Genomic DNA, 18,369 nt, shown 5'->3' on the forward strand with positions numbered 1-18,369 from the left:
ATGCTGATGTATCTCTATGAATAATCTAACAATGCCATACATAATAATACACCAATCAGATGGTCTAAAGCAGCACATTTACTTTAATACTTCAACTACATTTTGCTAATGCACTTTTACTTAAGCAGAGAATGTGATCACTTCTTCTTCTTCCGCCACTGACGGCTGCAGACTCCCTGTCTTGTTTTATTGGAAGATAATGCTCTGTTTCTAACACCTTTTATTGAACGTAGCCTTTCTGCGCAGTGCTGACTGAAACATTTTACACTCAGGACAGTCAAAGTCTCATTAAGGTTAGACAAAGCTTGAGGAGGAACATGAAGCTCTACTCATGAAAGTATAAATTGCAGTTGCAAAAAAGTGCAAAAAAACATGAGAAGTACACCCACACATCCTCCCTGTGAGCTCTCTGTAGCACTGAAATGTCGAGCAAATTCGTTGCACGTGTCGTATGAGGAGGTAGAGTTCAGTATATGCTAAAACACGCATTACTTACAACTTTTGCATAATGCTCTGAATGCACACACAGACAGTCAGAGTAGGCAAATGGGATTACAGAGCGTGTCTGCAGGCTGTGACAGGGAGTTTGTGCGTCACTCCCGCTGAGCCAGATTAGACTGAGCTTCGCCTCGACGTTACAGGTCTGTTTAGGGTAACAGGCCGGCTGAAATACGCCAGACACCAGCTCACTCTTTTATTCGCTCTCTCTGTTTCCCACGGTCTCTTAATCCAGTAATCTTGTCATCTTTGTGTACAAATATCACTCACAAACATCATGTGTTGGGTTCAAAAAGACAGATACTCACACACCTGCTGTCTGCCCTGACTATCAGGGCTCCATGAAGGCGCCGGTTACAGTATCGCTCTGCTTTCTGTCCGTCCATCGCTCCACTGAAGACGTGTCTTCATCTCCTAAAAGGGATGAGCAGAATTAAAGGTTGTTGTAGTCTGAGTTTATTAGTATCATACTTCCAACTGCTGTTTCATGCACTGCACTGATCTGAACTGGAAAAAGCAGGACATAGGAAAAGCTTCTCTCTTCACTCACATGTGCAAATCAAACAAGTCATTGCAGGGAGGATGACAAAGTGCAGAGATAAGGGAGGAAGCTCAGAGGAGGAATAGAAAAAAAAACAGACAAGCCAAGCACAGAATAAAGACACACTTTCCCATCAGAGTTTGACAGAGGTGCAGGGAGAGAACTGAAGGAGGGAGGACCACAAAAAAAAGAGGAGAAAAGACAGTGAAGTGAGTCGGGGGAGGCGATAAAGACAGCAGGGCTCCATCGCAGCAGGACGGGCCTGCTTGCCTGCCTGCCTGCCTGCCTGCCTGGGCTGCTGGTGCTGTTTGTGGAGTCCCACTTACCCCTGCTCTGCTCCAAACACCATCCATATTTAATGAGGCCCTTACAAAGCCCTGGGAAAAGAGATGCTGGGAACTCTGCTGTCCCTCCTCCTTCCCATCGCCGCCTCCCCGCCACTCAGATTCTCACTCCTCTTTACTTTTCCCCATCACAATTGTCCCTGTTTTCTCTTCTCTTTCTTTGCCTTCTCTTCTGATATCTCCTCAGTTATTTCTAAACACTGCACTCTTCTACAACGCTTACCTATTAGCTCAGCATGTGGAGCTTAATTTTAGTTTGTGCATTTCAAATTGAGTTGCTCAGAATCAGCTGTGTTCTGAAACAGTGTGTCGCCACTCACTTTTTTTTATTTCTTGTGCACATTCAAAAACAAATAGATGCACTCTTTGTGCTTGTGTGCAACGCTGTGTTTGATGTTATGTATGTTTGTATTATGTGAGTGAGTGGCTGGAGTTTGTGTTTGTGCATGTGTGTGTTAGTCAGAGTGCTGCATGCATCAATAATGTATCTAGATAATGCAGCCGCTTCACTCTACCAACAACTAACAGGCATACCGACGCACACAGAGGAAGACAGAGAACGGGAGGCAGAAAACACATGAGGTTGTAAGGAACGGAAAGATGACAAAGGGAAATGTGAGCGATGCAATAAGGATCAGGAGGGGTAGGGTAGGGCAGGAAGGGAAACCTCAAGTACATATGTCTACACCGCATGAAATTTCTGCTTTATTTCAATAATACAAGCACTGATCTTTTAACATAACAGCTATCAGCCTTAGATAGTGTGGTTAGTGAGTTTTCCAGGTTATCTAAAATAAAGGAAAACCTCATTAGTGCTTGATGTACCATTTTATGCAAGTACAAAATTCTCCAAAAAACATTAGTAAGAAGAAACATCTTAGTTTTGCAAGATGGTAAAACTGTCCAAGATCTGTGAGTTTGGTCAGATCAAGGGTTAAAGTTCCTGTCATTGAGTTGTGTACTGTCAACGGAGGAGCTTTCAAAAAGAAACCAGGTATTTGAAACTGCTTGTGTCTCTGGAGTCCCATGAAGCAGGATGCTGGATCCTGCAGAGTGTCAGTTTCTTAACCAAAGCCCATAAAGAAAAGTGTTTGCAGCAGGATTTCAACCGCCAGCATTTCAAATGGTATTAACTGTGCTGAATGGATGGTGAGCAGTGTTGTACATGAATTTGCTAAACGACTACATTCATTGGACATGTTTATCTGGTCTACTGTAGATTGCAGGTATATTCACATCTTTTTCTCCTCCTCTTCCACAATATACACGTTACCTTTTTCAAAATCCACTTTCCTACAAGAAACAACAATGTCGACAGTGAAAATAATACACTTTGCAGAGGATTTGGACAATGCATAAGGCAGCCCAGCAGCTTAATTTTGGCATAAAAAAGCCATTCTAATCACAGCGCTTGCCTCTGCATCCAGCAAAACAATTTCCCCATCACTATTATAAGGGAACATCAAAGCTGCATCCTTCACTTTGCTCCACACAATATGATTGTGACTAGTTTAATGATATACCAACAAGTATTTCTCCCTCTGTAGCATGATGATAATGAGGTGCAGTCAGACCATTCTATAATGCAGAATGTTCTTCCAAAGAAAGCTTAGTTTGGAACTAAAAAACATGAACATGAGCTTGCCACGCAGGGTTGAGTCAAAAGGGAATGTTTTAATGTTAAAAAAGTTGAATAAAACAAAACAGTAAAAGCAGAAAGAGTTGTCAGATTTTCAACTTTACATCAGTCCTCGTCTGGGCTACAGTCTGGTACAAACATCTTTGCTCTTGAGCTTAATGTTATTGTACACTGTCCTGATAAATAAATAAATGAAATGAAATGAAAATCTGTGACATGCATTCCTAAATCTAAGTTTAAAATCATAATATTTCACTTCAGTTGAGTCTGTATAAATAAATAAAAAATATTCGGCACTCCTCTGCAAAACTGAAGCCATTATTAAATCAGTTACAAAAAACAATCAATCAACAAAAAGTTATGGTCTTTTCAAGTGAACTGTAGGCTGTGTTTGCATAGAACAGAGAGCAGAGAAGAAGTGGAAGCAAATATGTTTAGTATGTAGAGTTTTGTTTCCAGTAATGGTAACACCTGTGAGCACTTGGAAAAATGTGTGTATGTTGATTCCAGTTTTTAAAAAAGTTAAATAAAGAATATGACATTTGGCCCTGTCCAATATTGCAGATTTGACATGAATGATGAGAAATAACTGAAATTTTAGGATTGTATTTTTAATAGCTCTTGAGATGATGTTGTTCAAGCCTTAAATTTGCATGTGTCAAAAATAAAAAATGTTAAAAATGGGTCATGGACTCAAAAGACAAACTCTCAGAGAATCTGTTATGTCAAGCTTAAAGATTGCTTCAAATATTGTTATAAATATAAAGGGAAATCTGAAATGATTGAGCAGAAGTTGTCCAAAACATTTGATGATTTGTGATGGAACGATCCAAAGGTAATGTTACCATCCCACTTTATATGCACAATATCTTATCTCCCAAATGTTAGCCTCATATATAAGTACAAAAAGTACAAAATACAACTGCTAGTATCAGTGTAGAACATCCGATATATGAAGCACAACACTTGTTTTATTTAATGCTTATTTGAATGCATTGTTTGTGCTGCCGTCTTGAACCTTAAATGTTTTATCGTGTTAGCTGCAGAGAATCACGTAAACAAATGACAGTATATAACCATTACAAATCTATTTTTGGCCAAATGGCTCAGCCCTCCTTCACTTCTAAAGAACAGCAGCTTCATGCGCAGTTTGCCAGGCCGACTGAAGTTTTAGATGATCTCACTCGTTGATTCATATTTCATTGCAATTTATAATGAGCGTTGAGTCTCAGGGAACAGAATGCTGGCTTTGGTTCAGAAGACACATTTATCTTCGATCTCCACTCCGTCGATAAACTAAATGGGTGTTTATGGCAAATTTGAAAATAGGATACGAGGTAAGACTGGAGCCATCCTATTGGTTTGTGTATTTTTGTCTGCCCAGTGGTGCAATCCCTGGTATCTATTTATTCTGCTAGTCAAAGGCTTCCTCAATGTGACAAACAGCCACTGATGTTACTGTCGAGCAGATTGATTGATCCACTGACATGATGGCAGTTAGACTGAGTCTGATAATTTAGGTTAATGGTGAATGAGGGTGATATTTTTAATAAATTCTGACTTGATCTAGTCAGTGCTCTACTTGTCTTGGTTCACCTCAAATATGGAGAACCAAATATTTACTCTTCATTTAGCCTTAAGTAATCTAATTAAAGATCTCGTCCAGATATATTTGCAGATGTATAAAAACAATGTGCTGTGAATAATCTATGTCTTGTTCAATTATCTACAACAAGGTTCAATTATCTGGTTCTTAAAATGACACATGCACCTCCTTCCTCTGTGAAAAACTTTGAATGTATGAATACGCAAAGATTTTTCAAAAGTTTAACCCTCTGAACTCCAAGTAGTTTCAGTATGTTTTCTGCTCTTATAACATTTTTACTCACTGTACGCTCATTTTCGTTGCAAAATAAAGTCCTGCACCTCTTCGGAAACAGAACAACCATGACTAGAAGTACAGAGAACCCAGACATGTCTTCTGTGCAGTGTGGCACAATTACAAAGTCATAAATCATAAAAGCAAACAAATGAAAAATATGAAAGTTTAATTTTTATTTTCAACCTTTCTCCAAGTGTCCACCCGTGCTAACAATGCTGGAGAAAACAGTGGATCTACACATCATGGATATTTCACTACTTATACGTTAAATTTGTTTCCATATTTTTCTCCTCGCTGGTTTTGTGCAGTTAAACCACAAATTACCTCAATTTTTGTCAAGTGCCCGTTCAAACTAATAACTCCACGGTTGCATTGAGGAGTCCAGTTTTTTTTGCAAATGGTTTATTTTTGGCAAAATTAAACATGAGGCATGTAGAAAGAAGTGATTTTGATGAAATACCATGATTTTAAGCTTGCATTTGGTTAAGTTTTCTGACTGAACAACACAGATGAGTAGTCAAAACAGTCGAAAGTTCAAAATTGTATGACTCTGTTTTTAGAGTTTGTAGCTCTGATAAATGTGTAAATTATAATATTTTTTTAAGTTTTGTTTAAAGACAACATGCCCTTCAAACCTGCTGGTAGGTTTAGGGGTTCAGCGAGTTAATTACCCCTCCACATCACACTTGTTTAAATTGCCTGCTGTACCATGATTGACTCTCAACTGAGCTGTAAAGAAAAAAAAACAGTAAACCTTCAGATTTTAGACAAGCCCAGAGAAACTTTCAACTTTCAGCAGATGAATTTGAACATAGTCTTCTTGTGTTAAACTGCACATAAGTCTTTCTGCACACTGCAGCTCAAGCATTAACACATTTTTGGATGGAAATTACTTTAAGTGCACATCTGTAATGAGTGTAAGCTCCATCTTTAAAGCTTCGAGTCTTTTAGCCTGTGAATGTAGAGTTTTTACAGCTGTATAATGAACAAACAAATGAGAACTCAGAGCTGACTGAACCTCTTGTATAGTTTGTGTTGTGCGTTTTCAGTTAGTGATGCTGACAGAAGACAGACTGAAACAATTGCCATCACACCAACATGGCATCACCCAAATCAAACATTTCGGCCAGCTTGTTAGTCTTGTCACAAGCTGCTCTAATCCAGAACTCATCCTCTGCCCCCTCAGTTGCTCTGGTCACTCCGTTGGATGAACCTCCAGAGCTTCATGCAGCTACAGAACTGTGTAAACTCAGAAATACAGTGAGCCTTGACTGAGTCTGAGCATTGAACTGAATATGAAAAGCTTAAAATGCACTGCTGGCTCTAATGGCTGATGTAAGTTTTAATTATGAATGGTTCTGTCTTTTCTTGCTATGTTTTATATTCATGATATATTGTAGCTTCACTGACATGTTCACATTGGCGTTAATTGTCTTTACTGACCGTACGGCACTATTTAACCCCTTCACACCCTGGAGGACCCTATATTTGATCCTGAACATGTCTGTTATAAAAAGACAGCTATTTTCAGGTGGATGTAGAATTGCTGCACTTCATTTCTGTTGCATCAAATATGGAGAATTTAGAGCAGCTTTAGTAACATTGAGGCAGTTGTTAGCTCTCTAAATTATAGTTTCGATTAAGCATTTTTCCAGAGTTTTTCAAATCTCACTCCGATCTTCTGATGAGGGCTTTTTGTGCTTCATAACTGTGTTTGTTTCTCTGTTCTACAGAGTCCACAACTGTTCATTTTGGCCTCACAGTTTTGCAGCTGAATTTGGAGGATTTTAAGCCTAAAGGGTTTGATCCTCTGAACGCCAAAGCAGTGGGTAGGCATGCTGTGTTTTTTTTAAATGCCAAAATTGCATCATTGCTAGAACCAGAAATTGGTAAAGTTGAAGAAATCATCAGATTTTCAACTTTCATATGCTGGTAGAACTAACTGTGTTCAAGGTGCTGTACTGATGGGAAAATTAACCAAATATAAGCTTAAAATGGTGATATATCACATGTCTCATTACCAAAAATGGACAATTTGTCCTAACCTGCTTCTGCATAAAACAAAAAAATCCTGTGCTCCTTGGAGCAGATGTGAAGTCATGACTGACCCAATTCCAACTAACAGTTTATCAGATCATATTTTGAACTCTCCGACAGTTTTATGCTACTTGTCTGTATTGTGCTGTTCCAAATGTGATATTTTCTTAAAATTGCATTTATTCTACATTTCTCATTTGAAATATTCACCCAAAATAAAGTGTCAGCTCTAAGATTTTGTAAAAAAAAATATATATATATATATAAATAAATAAAATTAAATTCTGTGCTCCTCTGTGCAACCGTGAACCCATTAATGACTCGACTGCGACCAACAGACACGTCTTAAAAATTCCGAAACTTTCTGGCTGCTTACGTAGAACGGATCGAAAACATGTAATAGGCTTTTCCAGCGTGAGCTCTCTGAAGAATTTAGTTATCTTAATTCCAGGTTCTATCAATTTTGTACAAGTACAAATTTTCCTTTTCTAATACTGCAAAAAAAAAAAGAAGACATTTTTAAGTTCTCTCTATTTCCAGCTAGTTGTTCTGCTTCTATAGAGGTGCAGGACTTTTACTGCAGTGAAAATGAGCCCACAGTGAGTAAAAATGTGACACGGGAAAAAAAAAAAACACCTAAAAACTGCTTGAGTTCACAAAGTCAGGCCAAAGTGAGACTGCTAAATGTTTAAAGCTGTAAAATATATGACATACAAGTCATCTCTGCACGTCTTTAGTTTTTTGTGTAATCCCAAAAAATGACTAAACTCTGACCACAAAACTAAACTATGTATCAAATCATAATGTACTGTTACACTCTTAAGGTATAACATTAGAATAAACTCCCACTCACACCTTTGCATTTATGAGAATTTATGGAAATGGGAGCTGATATAGAAGATTTTCCTGAATCAGCAGGCAGGTATGAGTTGATTGTTTGTCTCCATTCAATAAAAACTGATGCATCACCTCTCACGGGACTCCTGCAACCAAAAGAGCTTTAAAAACAGCTTCTGCGGTTGTCTGAAAACCCCTTTAATCAGGTGTTTCAAGCCGAAGCCACACCGACAGAAAGTGTCATCTATATGGCAAAAGAGATTAAGGTTGACCTAAAACTTTTTGGACCTCATTAGAGCAAAGTTTCTGATTCACCGCTCTGCAGCAATAAATCGCAGAAAGATTTTCTGGGAAGCCCTCTAATTTTTTCTTTCACAGATGTTTTTTGAGAGGCTTTTTAAAAGGATTTACCTCTTACAATATTCAGGTTTCAAGAGGAGCCTAAGTATAGCACAATGTGAAGTCAGACACTGAGTTTTCGCGGGGCTGAGAGTTCAATACGTCACATCTCTGGTTCGGAGAAATAAGTGAATTTGACGCATATTTTTACCGCCAGGCGTAAGGCTTTGAGGCTGTGACTGTGAGGAGGGAGATTACATTAAAGCTGAGCACTGTTCTGAGTGTCAAGCACTTTTTTTCATTGTGAGGTTTTTGGAAAGTGCCACACAAAAAACTTAGTTATTAATAAAAATTGTAGCTCAGAGGGGTTCATGAGGCACATTATTTGTTATGTCTAAACATATGTAGCCATGATTGTGTGTAGAGACGGTTGACAAACACACCCAGAGTTTTCACTCGGTATTAAACTTGACAAATACTCAGCATCAAAAATGTAGCCAAGCCTAAAAATAACATCATAAATTAGTAAAGCCTGGGAGGGCCTTCAGAAAGCAGCCAGCCTCATATTCTTTGGTTTCAGTTCTGGGCTCGCTTTGTATTCCTGCCTGCAGACATGGACTGATACTTGCATGGAGTCAAGCCACATGACTGAACCATTTATTAGCAGAAACAATAAAAAGCATCAATGCAGTGCACCCTGAGCTTCACAAGACTTGAAGCATGATGCAGCAGAAATGTGGGAAAAAATGCATGTGTGTGTGCGTGTGTTGTGCAGTGATGCATGAGTAAAACACATTTTCATTTCACACAGACTATGCACTATTAGTGTGTTCATCAATTCTTTAGCAGCATCCAGAGAATGACTTGCTTGTGGGAGCAGGATGGGAAATGTCTCTTTGTATCTGATGAGTGGAGTGAAACATTTTCAGCATTAGGATCAACTTGGTGACAGCTTTCCAGTGTTTTCTGCACAGACAAGCAGAACAATCCCCCCTAAACAGGTAGATGACTGGATGGGACTCCAGCAGCTGCAGGTTTTATTTACTTATTTCTGTCTGTAAAGTGTGAATTAATGATGAATTAAGGCTACACACGCTGTATACGCTCCACTTGCTCAGTTTAAATAGTAGCACAAGTTTATTCTTCTAACAAATGTGGAGTCCAGCTTTTTCTGTTGAGGCACAGAAGACAAACATAAATCTCGACTGACATCGAGCTATTTTTGGCACTTTCTGCCGGGTTGTTCTGAGAGTCGGTGAGGTGTTTAAGGACCTTACCGAGCGGCGGTGTTCCTCCTCTCTAATCCCTCCTGAGCGCAGGGCGGGCCGTCCCGAGCGTCCCGAGAACCCTGCTGGATGTGAAGCAACTTCGGAAAAAGAGAAAAACGGAAAACGACGCAGCTTCCTCAGAGAAGTCCGTTAATCCATTTCACCTGAACGGCAAAAAGCACGAGACAAAAACACCGACAGGGACCGAAAGGAACCGGGCAGGTGAGCGCGTGAGATGCTGGACGCGGCTTAGGCGTCGGTAATCTTCTCTCTCTCTCTCTCTCTCTCTCTCTCTCTCTCTCTCTCTCTGTCTCTCTCTCGCTCTCTCTCTCTCTTTCTCTCTCAGTCACGCGCATAAAGTTTTAATAGTGATGACGGGTCGCGCGCTGCACAGCTGCTATTTGCACAACTGCACCTCCCCGTGCGAAAAGTGTACGTTTTGCGCCTGCGTATTGTGTCGGCATACGAACACACCTGCAGCTGATGTTCTACCTTCAGTTTAAAGAGGAGTAAGACTACAAACATCACTGCAAACTTTACTGCTAATGTGGCATTTTTCATTTTTATAGTACTTGAGTATACTATTGTTAAATGGTCGATGCTCAAGAAGAGATATCACATTTCTTTAGGACAGTAGAGTTTTTGTAGTAGTGCACCTGATCCGTTTACAAAATAATAAAGTGGAGCAGAGAATTACACAGTGATTGATAGTTGGCCTTTGTCGCCTCCTGTTGGCCTTTTCACTGCAGCTCACAACTCCGGTCTAAGAAATAAAAAAATAGAAAAAAGACTTTCTCTGCTGTTGGCAAACCTGAAAAAGAAGGACTGTGAATATAAAACAAAATCCCTAAAATAACAGAAAATTAGTCGTCACATGATTAAAAAAATGACATCTCGCATTCACAGTAAAGAGGAGGATAAACAAAAACAAAAACAAAATAAACTGAAAAAGACAGCAATTTTTCTGTTATTTAGTGGTAAATGTAAAATTTAATAAATAGTTATTTGCTATTAGTTATTGGTGCATCTATATGGAAAAATGGGAAATTTCTGCTATTTATGCGTTTATATTTAAAAAAGTGAAAAATGTTTTTAAATTACAGAGAATGTGCTGGAGGTTCAGTGCACAGACTTTATTCTGTAACTAAAAAACAGAAAATTTCAGCTAATTCATGCTTCAGCTAATGTGAAATAAGGAATGGTTTTTTTTTTTTTTTTAGTTTTTAGCAATAAAAACTGAACTTTTATGTCAGTTAGTGATGTGCCTAAAGTAAAAATAACTCTTGTCAAAAAATAATCAAACAAACCTTCTGTGATAAAAGTTGATTTCTTTATCAGCTTATGCATGCTTCACAGTAAAATATTAGACTAAAATATAAGGGAAAGGTGTTGTATTAATCTCTTATTTGTTTCAACTTTGTTAATTCATTACATTTTCTCTGTTCCATTACAAACAAACAGAAAGGAGGACATGACAACAATTACATCCGCAGATATTTATTTAAATTCCAAAATGTGAATGAACAGTAATACACCTGAATCAAAAACTATGGACAGTTTTGGTTAAAATATGCGGTCATAATACACAGTTATTTACTAAAGTATATATACTGTCCAAATTCACCCGATTAAAGGGTTTCCAACAGCAGCAGAAATAGTTTTTAAAGCACTTTTGATGCAGAGAAGATCCATCAGTTTTTATTAGATGGAGAAAAATAATAAACCCCTACCTGCCTGCTGATTTTGTTCAACTTTGTATTACTTCAGGTTTGATTTACATCAATTACATCAAACAAAAAGGACTCGAGCCTGCTGCTCAATTCACAGCCTTTTATTGTGCAAACAAAAATTCGGCAGATATTGTCAACTTAAGCCAGGTGCACAGTTGTCATTGTGTAAACAGTTTAACAGGGATTTCATATCTATTGAATGATAAATCCAAAGGTGGGAGACACAAGAACAGAGACTTTTCTTAAAGTTACAGCAGTGAATGCGACAAAAATGTAAAAGGATCAGAAACGACATCTGTCAAAGGTGACAAACGAGAGGAAACATGACAAATCAAGCAACTCTGCCATGTCAGGGGGGAACAACATGTCAGAGATAAAGCAAACCTCTGTTAAAGGTGCAAGGATGAAGGTACACAAATACAGCTGTCAACATCTGTCAAATCTGACAACACGACAAATTCAGTTCTTTATTAATGCCAAAGGGCTGAACTGTGTTTTAAGTGTTGATCCAGTATGCTTCTCTGCAGAGCAATAAGTTTAAAATGTTGCAACTTCTGAAAAAAAGAGGATTTTTCTGTCCTCCAGAACTTTATGGTTCTGCAGAATTTTGGTTTGATTGTACATAATCCAAGTTTTTTGTGCATATTGCTGTCATGTGTTCAGATATGTGCGTCCTTAAAGCTCTTTTTGTTTGTCCAACACACACCAGACAACAGGGACAAACTTTATAGCTGTAACTATATATAAATATGTATATTTATAGCTATATTTTAAAAAATGTTTTGTATGTGTATCTCATGTCTTTTTCTACTTTGAGTCTGGTGACATGTGTTTAGCGTGTTTGCACAGTGAAAGCCTATGAATGAAGTAGTGTGTCGCTGTTATCGTGTTGAGAAGCTCCTGTTTCAGTGGCGATTTGCTGGAGGATGTGCAGAGAACCCTGTCTCTATTAGATTTCTTGGTGATACTGATGTCATCAAACTTGCTTTAAAAGGCCACAACTGCTACTTTGAGTTGAAATGAAGCACAACAAAGCTGCATCTGTTTAAATCACTTAAAATACATTTTACCATCTTGGAAATGTTGCCCACATGTTACATTTCCCGTCTAAGGAAAATGTCTTCGTCTTTTTTTTTTCCTAACAGACTTGACTAAAGTAATACTTTGTTTTCTGGGCATATAAATAAATCTTTAAATAAACCTCGGATCAACACATTTTCTCACTGAAACCAAACAGATTAGAATTTGTGTAGAAGTAAATGTAAAACAAATAGTCGATTGACTGAACATTGATTAGAAACTATTTTGATAGTCATTTTTGATGTAAAAATACCAAAATTTCATGGTTCTGGCTTTTTGACAGCTGCCCTCAAGTGAACCATTCAGAATGAGCAGCTGCCTCTCAGTCCACTAGATTCATTTATTTTTTTACTGCTGCTTCTTTTAACTAATGCTACGACCGGCTCTGTAGGCCGCAACAAAGGAGGAAATGCACAGAAGGTTTTAAGTGTTTAAGGTTATGTATTGAGAACAAAACATAATAATGCGGTGCGGTAGTTAGGATCAGTAGTGTGTGAGGGTGTGTGGTGGTAGTGGACAGTGTGTAGTGTGTGTTGTCAGTGTAAAACAAAACTAAATACCACCAAGGACTGCATGGCTGGCTGTAGGTGTGGAGTGAAGCAGAGAGAAGCTGACCAGAGGCAAAGAGAGAGCTCTGCCTCATCCAGCTGGCTTATACAGCCTGGTGCACTCCACAGGTGTGGCTGGTTAGTTGATTACAGCTCCGCCCAGCCAGAGACCTGTAAGAGGAGCAGCAGAAGACAAAGGCTCTGGGGCCATGACACTAACTCTAAAATGTTTCAGCCATGTGCAAAACTCACCAACTGTTCAGCTGTTGGCGGCAAGAGTGAACACAAAAGTCTTCATGCTCTCCCAGCATCTGGTGAACTGAACAGCCAGTGGATTGTTTTTATCTTTGTTGTCAGTGTCACCCCAACAATAGGAACACCTTGGTGTTGGCACATTATTATTGACAAGGACTGCTACTGTGGTTTTATGTTGCTTGTTTTGCTTCAACTTCAGCCAGTGTTTACTTTTCTCCTGCCCTCCATGCTAGCATATATTGCATTTTAATACAGCCCTAGTCTTAATAACGCTGTTCTTAGTCACATATTTTTCAGTTTCTTTTGTCAACCAGCAGAACAAATGAAACTCTTCAAGGATAAATGTTATTCAATGTTAACCAGCGCTCACTTGAGAGCCATTTCTAAACTGACAAACTCACCAAACACTTGGATAAAATCAATGGTTGATTACTCAGGAAGAAAGTCAGAAGTGATAAAGTCCTGCTCTCACACATTCATTTACATCTGTGTCTGCTGCCTTGTGGTCAACTGCTTCGATCCATGCAGAGAGAGTCTTCTTCCTGAAGTATTTCAAGCTGCAAACACTGAAACAGGCCCTTTTACAACAGAACTATAACCGGGAGTTTACAGTCACGGTAACGTTAACCATCTTTGTGGTTTTATGAGCTTGTTGATATGTGACCTTTGGAGCTTGTATGCTTGTGGAAGCAAAGTTGTTACTAAAAAGGAGCTAACTGCACAGTATGGTGGTGTGGATCATGTGTAATGATGGATTTGGTGACACAATCGGACACATTGGAGGTGGGAATGCCAATGAGTTTGGTGGTTAAATAAGTTGTTTTTAAGAGTTTTTTTTCTTATTGGTGACTGTAAGCAGATGGATAAAACTGATGGCACCAAACAGAACTGACTTAACAGTCGTACATTATGAGAGGTTACTGTCCAGTGTAACGCCAAAGTAAGACTCCATCACTTTTACCTTTCTTGCATGCAATATCATATAGGTATTAAGGCAAATACATTCCAGTTATCCTACTAAAATAAAAATAGAATATAGATTGAACCGCAGTTCACATATGTGGCCACAAGATGTCAGTGTTACACAGCTGCACAGCTTTTTGTCTCACTCTCATTCCCTGCCTCACTTCTCTCCGCTAACACTCTCTCATATGCTCATGCAGCTTAAGCACCATGCTGCCTTTATTAACAATATCATAACCACACTTCCAGTCACTGTTCCATCTCCCTTCATCCCCTCCAGGAAGCCCGCACTGCCACGCACGTCTACTCTAATTTAACAGAGATTAGCAGAGGAAACCCGTCTGTTGCTCTTGTTTCGACCCCTCCTTCCACCCCTGCTCTGTGGTCGGTTTGATCTCCGTCCTTGGCCGTCAGCTGGTGAACAGAACTATTTTGGGTGGGTGCGAGGGGATTTTTCGGCCTGTTGATTGTACTGAGTCATAGGGATTGGCTCTGCTTTTCAGCTGGAGGATGCAGGGAGAGTAGAAGCACTTTCTGGTGCTAAAATAAGGGAACTTGCACAGCTCCATCCATATGCAATGATGACAAAACTGGGAACAAATTCAACACTTATCTTGCACGCCTGTAAGTACAAAGACAGGGAGAGGAAGAGGAAAATGTTAGAGGTCATTGTGTTGTGGCTCATGATGAATAAAAACATGGTTTTCTTTCCATTAAAAGCAAAAAAAAAAATTCTATACAACTTTAATTGAACACATCTTCAAGACCGTAAACCAGAAATACATCTCAACTCTTGACCGAATGCACCAAAGTTTCAAAGGAAAGTCCAACTAACTATTGTACTGACTACAGAACGGAGCGCATACACATTCTCATTGCTTCCTTTCCCCTTTTCCTCTCTATAAGGAGATGAAAAGATCTTTCATGTTGTTTCCTCTTGTTGCATTATTTATTGCTGTGTGGCGCTTTATTAGCCGGTTTCATCTCAGATTTCGCGGGCTGTTTTTTGGGGAAGCCTTTGAAATGTGTTTCTGACTCCAAACAATCCTTTTCCCACTTTCTCCCAATTGCTCCAGTCGCCTCTTCTCTCACGATAAAAAAAAAAAAACAACCAAAAAAACTATATTTTCAAAGCGAATTGAGCTACCCTGTGAAGCTAAAATCCATTCAATACTGTCCTAAGGAAGGAACGGAGATGTTCTTGTTTCGTTCGCTGACATGAAAGCAGAACAGAGGATCCTCTTTGTCATTAGCCTTATTAGGATCATTAGCGCAGTATGGATGAACTTCAAATGACTGGCTTGGAGTTATTTGTGTTACCATAGAAGCAACATGAGTACTATTTTATGTACCGTGCGAACGAAGTGGTTGCGCTTCTTAAGAAAGCTGATATGTTTTCAGATGCAGCCACTAGATGGTGGAGCCACTCTTAATTCAAAAAGAGACTAACTGGGAGAGCAGAGGAGAACTGGAGGTGCTGGAGCATATTTGAACAGATTTGGGGATTGTTAAAAACCAGGTAAGAAATTCAAATAAGCCGGTTTCATTCTGGTATTTAGAAAAACACATTGCCATCTTAAACAGCTTTTGAAGCATCTGTATATTTTTCCATCTGCTAGGAAAAGTGTAGCATGAAAGAAAGAAGCAGGGCAAGCCAAAAACATTTACTTCGACACGAAATAACAATGAGTTTGACTTGCTTGCAATGGTTTGTCCTGGAAAGATTTGACTGACCACGCACTGATCTCAGTTTGTTTTGATAGATGAGACCTGGAAACATAAGCTTTATGTGCAAATTGGGGATTGTGCAATACTTTAGAATGACTTTTTATATTTTAAAATGTTTTTTTATATATATAAGTCACCTTGTGATTTTGATTTTGACCTGACTTTAGAAATAAAGATTATTGTAGCATCAACCAGAGCATTACAGTAGACGGTCTGACAAAAAAGCATGTCTTAAATTAAGACTAAAAAGACTGCTTGGTAAGAAAAAAAACACATTTGACTTTTTCAAAGACCCTAAACTTGCCTTCCTGTATAGAAATTATCCAAGAAATCTATTTCCATCCTGATAGTACTACTTAATAACATGAGTTAAAGATTATGTTCTGTAAAACATGCAGTTGAAGTTGAAATCTTCATGATAAATAAAGATGAAAAGGGTTCCAGATGAAGACATTACTGAAACCCAGTGCGTCAGTGGTGTGTCTAATGCATAAATGGATGAAATGGTTTCCTCTCATCAGGGAGTGAATATAGACAGAGGGGTATGTTACTGTAAATTACAATAAGGACAGAAAAGTCTCCTTTGGCTGGTTAAGAGCTTAGAGCAGCACCAGCATGACTTTGAATCAAAGGGGCCATCATATTGGGCGAGAGACGAGATGAAGGTAAAAGAAGAAAAAAAGGCGAGTAGATTTTGGGTAGCATGTGGAGAATTGGTGGTGGGGGTTGAAACCTATGTAAACTTAATGGTTCAGCGGGTTTTTTTCTCCCCTCTCCTCCTCAACATGGTTCCTTGCATCTTTATCAGGAAGCTCCAACCACTCTGCAGTTGATGGTGGATAAGCCCAGCAGGCCTGATTTGGTTTGAACTCGTCTTTTATTCATTCCATCTCTCCCAGTACCCACACCTCCACCATGGCCCGGTTTCTCCTGGCAGGCCTTAATCTCTCTCCCTAATCGGCTGGAGACGTGAGGCTTTGCCATTCCCCACAGGGCTGCGCATGGGATGTGGCCAAGTTTTCAGAGTGAGCGGCGGAGGTACTCGGTGCAACAATGACAGAGGCGTTTGTCACTCCTCAGGTAAAGAGAACTCAGAGAACAGAATCTGCTGCTGAAGAAGGGAAGCTGAGGTCATGCTACATCACGCCTAAATGTTAGCAGAACTAGAGAACCCGCAGTAACCAGCTGATCCAGCCACTTGTGTGCAGCATCAAACGCACAACAACACTTTGATTCTCTAAAGGGAGTCTTCCTCAAGGTTCCTATTGTGGACCCGAGTCATAATAAACACACATAAACAGCTCTGGCTTTCATGTCGTCCTTATAAAAGAGGAATAAATAAGTACAATCCACTTCAGTGAGGGCCTTTGTGGGGAGGAAGCAGCTGGAGATGGCACCGGGCCCTGGTATTGTTTGCCAGCGGCTCCCAAATCGGACCACGGTGCCTAGCTGACGTCACCCATATGAACGTGACAGGCGTGAGTCTGAAAGTGCTCCTGTCGTCATTTCGGGTCACTTCAGAGTTCTGTTTACGCCTCTTCGTATGATCAGGCTTCTCATGTAACCAGAAATGGTCCAAATACCTTTGATAATTTCCTCAGAAAAACAGAGATCAAACAAAATTTCGTGTTTAGTGAGGAAGGAAATTGCGCGTGTCTCTGAGGTTTAGCTGTTGAAAACTCACCTCTTGTATGGGACTTGCTTTAGAGGATTTCTGGGCCTGAATATCGAACAATATGGTATTTTTCTCGCTCCCTTTCTCTGCCCTGAGTTGGTGTTTTCTTGCTAATTCTGCCTCTCCCTTAGATGTGGTTCAAGCTATTTACAAATCCAACTTTTGGAATGAGTGTCCAACTCCCTTTCGTCTGGGATTAGATAGAAAGCGAGCGGGATGAGGGATGGGGAGGGAGCGGATCATAGCACACACAGTGCTGCTGAGGACAAACTTGAAAGGATTAGAGAGGGGGGAGAAAATACAAAAAATGTCTAGCAAGAAATAAAAGTGCGTGTTATTTGTTGTCGGCCACAAAGTGAGATCAGTGGAGCTTCAAAGGACATCTGATTAGTGCTGTGAAGTCACCAGATACTGTCAGGAAAAAGTGTGGCCAAGGAGCTGTATGGGATATTTACTGATACACAGAGCATGGCTTCAGCTCAGTGCCAGCTGGCAGCAGATACTGAGAAGTTGACTGAGAAAGTGTATGGGAGGCCAGCAACGATGATAAAACTAAAAGAAAAGGGAGAGGTATGTTTTAAGTTAAAGCATATGAAAGCTCACAGCGAAATAAGGTGGTGCTCATTAGTGCAGAGGAAGTGTACTGAGTTCATGTTTTTCATATGGCTGTTTGGTCAGATGCTAAATCTATCACCTAATCACAGTCATAATTAATTTGCAGTATTTTCTGATGGAAAAGTCTTTTTATTTATTCTCCTCCAAAGATTTCAGAGAATGGAGCTAATGACATTAGGCTGCTTTCAGCTGCAATAATGTGAGTCGGTATTTACAATAATGGTAGCCTATATGGCACTTTCAGCAGTTTTTCCATTCTGCTGTAGTTCAGCAGCTTCAGCTGGTCATTTAGAGCGCACCAAAATAACTCCAGTTCTATGAGCTTCCAGAAAATAAAACAATAGAGTTTTGTTATTATGGCACATATGGTGAATTTTACATCGTTAACTG

At 39.5% G+C, this 18,369-nt stretch overlaps 1 protein-coding gene and 1 long non-coding RNA gene across 3 annotated transcripts in view; one reads left to right on the forward strand and one right to left on the reverse strand.

The window, feature by feature from the left end:
* The window catches only part of LOC110954756 (FERM and PDZ domain-containing protein 1), a 53,318-nt gene extending 43,579 nt beyond the window's left edge, over positions 1-9,739 (reverse strand). The window contains exons 1-2 of one of the 2 annotated variants that reach the window (XM_051945860.1): positions 9,395-9,739; positions 811-912 (exon numbers count right to left, since the gene is read on the reverse strand). The gene's annotated coding sequence lies outside the window, so the exon portion shown is untranslated. Of the gene's footprint in view, positions 1-810; positions 913-1,365; positions 1,385-9,394 lie in introns of those variants that run through there. The other variant, XM_051945861.1, reaches the window with a different exon arrangement.
* Positions 9,740-14,203: 4,464 nt separating this feature from the next.
* LOC127533253 (uncharacterized) lies at positions 14,204-17,993 on the forward strand. The gene is made up of 3 exons (XR_007941033.1): positions 14,204-14,585; positions 15,363-15,480; positions 16,589-17,993. It is a non-coding gene; the product is annotated as an uncharacterized LOC127533253 (long non-coding RNA).
* The last annotated feature ends 376 nt before the right edge of the window (positions 17,994-18,369 follow it).

This window comes from Acanthochromis polyacanthus, chromosome 3 (assembly GCF_021347895.1).
Source record: "Acanthochromis polyacanthus isolate Apoly-LR-REF ecotype Palm Island chromosome 3, KAUST_Apoly_ChrSc, whole genome shotgun sequence".
Taxonomy (NCBI): Eukaryota; Metazoa; Chordata; class Actinopteri; family Pomacentridae; genus Acanthochromis; species Acanthochromis polyacanthus.